This window comes from Cibotium barometz, chromosome 8 (genome assembly GCF_041138505.1).
Source record: "Cibotium barometz isolate CiBa-2024 chromosome 8, ASM4113850v1, whole genome shotgun sequence".
Lineage (NCBI taxonomy): Eukaryota > Viridiplantae > Streptophyta > Polypodiopsida > Cyatheales > Cibotiaceae > Cibotium > Cibotium barometz.
The window spans coordinates 16,899,338-16,907,937 of record NC_141053.1 but is presented as its reverse complement, the minus strand read 5'-3'; the positions used below and the strand labels follow the sequence as shown (position 1 = coordinate 16,907,937).

The 8,600-nt window shown below is 45.5% G+C and overlaps 1 pseudogene; it reads left to right on the top strand.

Annotated features, from left to right (window-relative positions):
- Positions 1-4,541: 4,541 nt before the first annotated feature.
- Positions 4,542-5,467, top strand: LOC147635974 (polyubiquitin 11-like; annotated as a pseudogene).
- The last annotated feature ends 3,133 nt before the right edge of the window (positions 5,468-8,600 follow it).

Below are 8,600 nucleotides of genomic sequence, written 5' to 3'. Positions count from 1 at the left end.
GCAATCCTGCCTCCCAAAGAGTCATCTGCAACCATGAGCTCAACTGCCTCATTAGGAACTCCCGTCCAATCTGGTGTCCATCAACCAAATCAATGAACCATTCTACTTCCGAGTCAAAGAGGCATCACACTACTCACAAGGATCAACACCGCAAAGCCAAGTCCTAGAAACCTGCTGAAGACCACGCAAGGCCTTCTGAAACCTGTCAACCACTCCCTTTGAATCCGGAACCACAAAGCCTCGAGAATCCACCTCCTTCTGCAAGTAATCAACTGCTACCTGCCTGGCATTCCGAGAGGTCCCCGTGAAAAGAACATCCTCATCTACAAGAATTTCTTTGTCCCGAATACTACGAGACATTAGAGCATAAGTTACCTGTTCAGTTTCCTCTGACTGACGAACACAAGAACCACCAACATCAATACTGAAAAGTTCCTACCAATTGTTGCCATCAACTGGCAAGCTATCCTCCATCTTGTCCCAGAAAGCTTGTACCTGCACCGTATCCACACTTAAGTGGCCATTACTAGACTGCCACTCATTACACAAACTTGAGGACCTGGGAGAGAGAGTGCTGAAAGCTTGTAAACTCCATTCTCCACTCCGTCTTCCCAGACTACCTGGCTTGTTGCTTTGTCCCAAAGAGCAACAAAATGCTCATCAAACTCCACCCGTACGCCAGTCTTACAAACCTGATGCACTGAAAACCGAGGGATGGAACATACAACACCTAACAACTGGGAGGAATGTATCTCCCCTCTGCCACCATCGGAAACTATCTCCAACTTGCTCTCAGTGTATTGAAATAGTGGATGTATTCCCAGTAAGAATGTGACCAGAATACCTGTAGAGATCCTGTAAATCTAAACGAGAAGAAATCATGTGCCTGGAAGCACCACTATCTAGAATCCACTCCTGAGTATCCGCTGCGGAGAATCCTCCAACCTCCTCCCTGCCTGAAGAAAATGAAACATCGGTGTCCATCACCTCCACGTACACAAAAGCCGAAGTCTTCATGATTGCTGCTGCTGAGGAATCTTCGCCATTCTCGGTCTTTCGTTTGGGACACTGCCTGCAATAGTGGTCTTTCTCGCCACAATCATTACAGGTCCTCTCTGCCTTTAGTTTCTCGCGGTCAGCGTTGGACTTCTTCTCAGAAGACTTCTCCGATGAAGCCTTCCCTTTGCCCGTGTTACGGCCTTTCGACCGTTGGCCAGTTAAGGCCTCCGAACCTCCGCCCTGTGGAGGGTCCGTGAATCATTCCTCCTGGTCCAAGATCATGGGCACAAGCTCCTCCCACATGATGATGCTGAGCCTGCCACTAGTAATCAAAGACGAGTAAAATGCTGAGTACTAAGAGGGCAAGTGCGACAGCAACGTTATGGCCATGTCCTCTGACGATTTCTTCTTCCCAGCCTGAAGAACTTTTTGCTGAAGAGCTTGCAGCTTGTTAATATCCACCCGCATTTTCGACGACTTTGCAAGGCTCATAACCCGCATCTGTACTTCCAAGGAAATCCTCTTCATGGGCGATACCCTGTTGCAAAGAGAAGCCAAATGCTGTCATATACTTTACATGATTGATTACCTGCGGTGGTGTGCAGTTGAGGAAGATAAATGAACGGACCCTGGCGTTGACACGATCCCACAACTGTGCATGTGCCTCCCGGTCCTTTCAGGTTGATGGTAACTCCCCTTCCTCTACTTTCGGCCATGGAACCCCAACAACGATGAAATCAGCAAGGTCGTAAAACTCCAGAATCTGTGTCTTTCTTAATTCTGAGTGACCTGAAGAAGGCCACAGTAGGAGCATCCCCTACACTTAGCCAATATAGACCAGCTTGCACCCTGGCAGCTTTAGCCTTTTATAGTTCCCTTCTTTTGCAGTGTTCTTCAAGGTCAGGAGCAGCCGTTTAAGGAAGCAGTCTTCCTGATTGACTGCTATGGCCTCCTTGATAGATAGCATAATCTTATTCTCCCTTTTCTTAGTAGTTCTTTTGGATTTTGCTCTCCTTTTACCTTCTTTTTCGGCCAGGTCAATAATAGCTTTCATACCATCAAGCCACATCTCCTCCTGGTCTGTACATTGTTCCTTACACTCCATCCACGTCTTTTTCATCTGATCACAGAACTTTTTATCTCTCAGAAAGGATGCATTGAATTTGAAGGGAGGTGGACCTTCATGCACCCTCCTTTCCACTCTGCACCTAAACCTCATATAAACTGGGGTATGATCTGACACAGTATGGTTGAGCAGTAACCCACCAGAGGTGTCCTTCCCCAACCATAATCCTTGTTCAAATACGTACAGTTTGTCTAATGTTCTTGATACAAAATCCTTCTGATACTGCTTATTGGACCAAGTGTGACCTCTTAGGCCTCTGCAACCCTCCATACAAGCCAGATCAATGGCGTCCCATTTGCATTTCCACTGCTTCCAAGCTTCAGTTTCAGTGCCACTTAGCTCACTAGCCCCATCAGAAGAGGATTCTACATTTTTCCAATCACCTGTAAAAATGGTGGGTTCTGCCCACTCTAGGTCAGCTAGCTGCTCCCACAACAGTTTCCTATCACCTTCTTCTGCATTAGGAGCATAAATATAGGCAACCGCAAAAATGGCATTCCCAATATCTACCTTGCAAACCATAAGTCTGCCATCAGTGGGCCTGAAGAGTTTAACTACCTTAAACTTGTCGTCTCGCAAATGAGCATCATGCAACTGCCAAACCTGCTCTCAGCATTTCCACTGATGCATACATACCCCTTTATGTCTAATGACATATTCCCAATTTTGGTTTCTTGTAGAAGTAAAATGTCTATTTGCTCTTGCCTAACCATATGCCTAACATATGCCTGCCTGGCTTGAGAGCATAACCCTCTCACGTTCTAAGACACCACTTCCAAAGCTCTGGAATGCATACTTTGTCTAGATACCAAGCTCCTCCATCTCATCAACACTTTGGCCTTCTAGAAGCACATCAAAAGCCCTTCTTCTTGCTTCCTTCTTGATATTAACCTTGCCCCCAGGTTTGTTGGATACATCCTGAAGAGGTTTCCTCTGAAGGGAGCTACTGATCTTATCTTTACCACCTTTTTTGGATTCCACCACCTTCCATTCCTCCTTCCTGGTCTCTTTCGGGTGAGCAACTGGATTGGCTCTCTCCTCAGAGGCTTTGCCCCCCTTTTGAGACACCTCAGGCTTGTCCCCCTTATTTTAAGCATTACCCACAGGTTCACCTTTGAGTTGAGTTGCACCCTGACTACTGTTCTGTTCACTCTGCTGATCAGCTGAGCCCTGCTTTTTTCCAACTTCAACCTTCTCTTCATGTGCCTTAGCAGTATAGTCTTTAGCAAAGTGGCCAACTGATCTGCACTTGTAGCATAAATCAGGGAAAGGATGAAAGTGCATTGCAATATCCACCTTGCACCCTGGCATATCCAGCTCCACATAATTAGGGGTCTCCTGCCTCCTGTCCCACAAAATGCATGCCTTCCTAGCTGCCCTTTCTTCGTGCACACCTGACCTTGGCACATGCAGCACCCTTCCCATTGTACCTGCGATCTCTTTGACCTACTCCCTAAAGAAGTACCCTAAAGAAGTATGGAAGCCCTGCTAAATCCACCCACATTGGGCATTGATATTGGAGCACCTCTTCAGGTTTAAACATAGGGGACCAAGGGATGGCATACACAATGTTGCCCTTGAAGGCAGCAACCGTACCCAGCACATATTCCCTTTGAGCCTTTCATTCAACCATAGCTTGATAAAAAACCTTTGCCAGCAAAATGAAATCGGCAGAGCCTGACCTTTGTGGCATAGACTTCCCCAAGCCACCTTTGGAACTCTTCATATGTTGGGGGCTTCCCCATGAGGTACAAATAGACCCCACAAGTAAGGACTAAGCTCTGCCATGGTTTTACCAAGGGAGAGGTCCTTGCCTGCCCTAAACACCTTCTTCCCATCCTCAACCTTAGCAGACATCCTTTTAATTTCTTGAAATATCTCTTGCTACAGATAGGCCTTAGCCTGCTCATTGAGACATGCATGTTGAACCTTTTCTACATAAGACTCTCCTGGTGCTACCTCCATGTGACCAGCAGTTTCCCGTGCAGTTTCAGCAGGGGCCTTCCTTTTTGGGGGCCTAGCCCCATCGTCCTCTCTAGCTCTTGTGCAATCCAGCTGGTCGCTTTCTCGTGTTGCAGGCGTGAAGCTTTTTCTTGGAGGCCATCCTTCTCCTGGTTCCAAGATGGATCCCAACTCGCCCTTAGTTTGAGAGATTGCAAGCGACACCTTGTGAATTGTTATGGGGACACCTATGCGAGCAAAGTTTCGGTCAAGCTTGTTAATGGCTCACGCGTCCAACCACCAAGCCATAGTTGGATTTTCCATCTAATTGGGATGGAAAACATAAAGCTTGAAAAAAAAAAGTGGGTAAAAACAAACGGTTGCAACAAAATATATGTGAGCAAGCCAATGAAACTATACCACGTAGCGCTAAAAGGCCAATATAAAAAAAGAGTCCAGTTCTCGCTACCTTGTTTTCATTGTGAGCTATCGATCATGCAGATCTTCGTGAAGACCCTCACTGGCAAGACCATTACCTTGGAGGTGGAGAGCTCCGACACCATAGACAATGTCAAGGCCAAGATCCAGGACAAGGATCCCGCCCGATTAGCAGAGGCTCATCTTTGCTTGAAAGCAGCTTGAAGATGGACTACAACATCCAAAAGGAGTCCACCCTTCACCTCGTCTTACGCGAATGCAGATCTTTGTCAAAACCCTCACCTGCAAGACCATCACGCTGGAGGTGGAGTGCTCCGACACCATAGACAATGTCAAGGCCAAGATTCAGGACATTGAAGGCATCCCACCCGACCAGCAGAGGCTCATCTTTGCCGGAAAGCAGCTCGAGGACGGCCGCACCCTTGCCGACTATAACATTCAGAAGGAGTCCACCCTCCACCTCGTCCTGCGTCTCCGTGGAGGATTACCCTGGAGGTAGAGGGTTCCGACGCCATAGACAACGTGAAGACAAAGATCCAGGACAAGGAGGGCATCCCGCCTGACCAGCAGAGGCTCATCTTCGCCGGAAAGCAACTGGAGGATGGTCGTACCCTTGCCGACTACAGAAGGAGTCCACCCTCCACCTCGTCCTCCGCCTGCGTAGAGGCCAGTGACTCATGGACCGAGATAGTAAGTGGCCAAAGGGATGTTTCCACCAGGGTTTCCTGTTTCTGTCTGTAGTTAGGTGAAAATGTTGTTTCTAGGGTTTCAGCATGTTGTGCTAGTCATTGTTATGTGGACTTGCAGGCTGTCCTTGCGTGAATGTCTCTGTCTATTTTGGCATGGCATGCCTTTTCCATGCCATCACTGTTACTCCGTTTCTGTTTTGTCCTTGTCAGGATACCCTGGTGAAACTTTTGTCAGATGTAAGCATTCCTTGGCGTGCAATATGAAGTTGTTGTTTGTTTTGGCTATTTCATCTGTGATTTGTTTTCAACTCCGAGAACGTCTCTCATTATGTCTATGCACATGTAGTGAGTCACCCGCTTGAAGGCCGTGCCATGTAAAGGGGCTGTTTTCTATGCAGTAATTCTTAAATTTGCCAGTTTTGTGATGTTCCCTTCAATCCAATGTGAGACTTCTCCGTAGGTAGATAAGTGATAGTTGTGATTTAATGGAGATAGATGTGAAGCGGCTGGCGACAAGTAACAGTTGTATATTGTAGAACCATGTGTGAAAGAGTGACTCTAGCAGGAAATTCACCGGTATATTTTCGTTATAGAACCGGCATATAGTAGAGATTTCGGAAACAAAAACCAGATAGTTATTTATTTTGATTGGTTGGAAAATTGTGTGTATTTCAAGCAGTCAATGAGGACATTGATTCCTAGAAGGCGATGATAACGTTATCACCTCAACACGTGCTAGAAAGCATTACAATCCATAGTGACAAAGGACTATACAGATCACCACTGATGAAGTGTGAATAATGCGTCAACACATACCATGCGAAATTTGTATCGACCAAATGGCTAAAAACACGATAGCTAAAGCCAAATGAATGGAATGGACGCAAGGGACACATGTGACCATATTTAACCCTCAGAGATCACTGGTTTAAGTGTATGGATGGGGAGAGGATAAACACACTGGGGCACACTAGGGTTTCTTGCTTTTGTGAACGCTTCATCTTCTCCTTCACATATATGTGCTTAAGAGGTGGGCAGTGTAGGGGTCAGGGTTTGGATCCTTGACAAACAGTTCTGCAGTCCCTTCTCAGCCCCTTACATGAAACGCTCTAGACTGCACTGGATTTCATGCTTTGGTGAACATCTACTTAAGTGGTGGCCAGTGTAGGGGTCAAGTTTTTTGGATCCTTAACACCAACAATTCTGCATCTCTTCACATCAACAGCCCAATTACACATCTTTCTAAAATAGGATACACAACTGTTACTTGTCGACAGCCACTTCACATCTATCTCAGTTAAAACACGACTGTCAGCAGCTATTCCAGTTGTTTGTTGTTCCTTGTGTATACCTATGGCTCTTTACCCAGCTTGGACGATTGTAAACTCATCACACCCAAGCTTGGACGATTGTAAAAACTCATCACACCACATTATCATGCCACCTCATGTTCCTTGTGTTTAAGGATTAGACTGTTTCTCTTGAACTTCTCTCCTTATCTTGGCTATTTCTTGTATTAGAAGGAGGAAGCTTTGGTGGGTAAATTCTCGAGAAATTGAGAGAGAAGAAGAAGAAGAATATATTATCGTCCTCGGGAGGGCAAAAAACGGCCCATGGGACCCCACGAAGCATTCTAAACATTAAGAAGCCCTCCAGCACAAGTGACCGAGAGCAGTCACCCAGATTCTCAGCAAACATAGCAGCTCCATCAACATAGTAAGCTACGGTGGCCACGCAACAAACTCGCAACAGCTATAGAAGGAAATGAGATAGAGAGTGAAGAAGCGACATCAATTAGCAGAAGAACTCTGGTTCTCTCAGTTCCCTGCGTAGCTCTACCGAGTTGACACCTCAAAGGCATTAGCCATCTCCATCATTCACAGCATCTCAGCTTCTCACACCTCAGAGCAGCAGCACCATCGCCATCCACCTTAGAGAGCAACCGCTGCAAATTGACTGCAAATTGACCAAAGGCAGCATCCACCATAGTCTTCAGATTCCCCTTCTTTGAAACTCTGCAACTTCATCAATTGGCTGCAACTAAGCAAGTGTGAAGAAATAAGACATTTATTTTCTATTTTAGGTGAAAGCCTTTAAGGCTTTGAAAAATAAGTTATGGTGTAATAGAGCTTAAAGAAGAGCTCATTCACATGCATAAAGTTTAATCTAGCCTTTTTACATAGTTTTAAGGGTTGCATATACGCATAAATGCCTTGTACTCGGGTTAAACACTCTCTTTTGCATAGATCTATAACCTCAAGCAAGAGGAGGGAGAAACAATGCACTATTACATTGTTAGAACCAAGTATCTCTATCTGAGATGTAGTACCGTGAAACACTAGATGATTTATCACTCATTGATCAAATTCACGATTGGTCTTAAGAGCAAAAGACTCTATGGTTCTAGGCACTACATCTTCAATGAGTGCTGTCGTGAAGCAATAAACCTAGTAGAAAATAATTTTCAAGACAAGGATGTAGAAGTCGTCTACCCGAACCAAGAGATAGGGGGCACATCATCCAAAGCCTCAATAGAAAAGGGTGCTCAATCAATATCGGCTAAAGTCATAGTTAAGGCATGAGTATGGACGAGTTGGTAAAAAACCTGCTCAACCATTAAGGCCAACAGTGGCAGGGCCAGCCCTAAGGGCATAAACCCAAGGCAAAGCCCCAGCCTGCTGTTCCTCAAGGGGGACACCCACATTTATTTCCGCGAAGAGATATGGTATGGTATGTAATTTGATATTTTATTTCCACGAAGAGATATGGTATGGTATGTAATTTGATATCAAAATCATGTAAGTACAAAGTGTCCAATGCTATGGCCTAGACAACAAAAGTTTTGTGCTCATTGCTAGTGCCATGGAAACCACATTTGTACTTGGGAAAACTGACACTACAACCTATGCTCCCAATGCCAAAGTAACCACTAGCTCTACCGCCCATACCAAATTATTCTCAATAGGCACATAATCTAGTGTCCATTTACCAAAACCCCTAAACCAAAAGGTATGTACAGATTGCCACCATCAATGCCATACCCATGTCCAATATAACCACCCGACCCCATTCCTCTTCGAACCGCACTAGTACAACAATACTCGATGACATTGCCAACGAACTTAGAGAGTCGAGAATAGAAGAGCTATGAGTTATATTAGCAATACAATTCATATGGATGCCCACGGTAATCCACAACCATTGACTATGCCTTCTTGTTCGAAGCCATGGTGCAACAAAGGGCAAAAGACTTTAGTAACATGTCATGTAGGCCACCTCTCCAATTTTTACATTACAAGGACTCGCACTGTGTTACCGAGTGTCCTCACAAAATCAACGCACCCCCAAGTCCATCGTCGAATCCAGTGCAAAACCCCAATGTCATTCCATATACGGGGGCACATGTT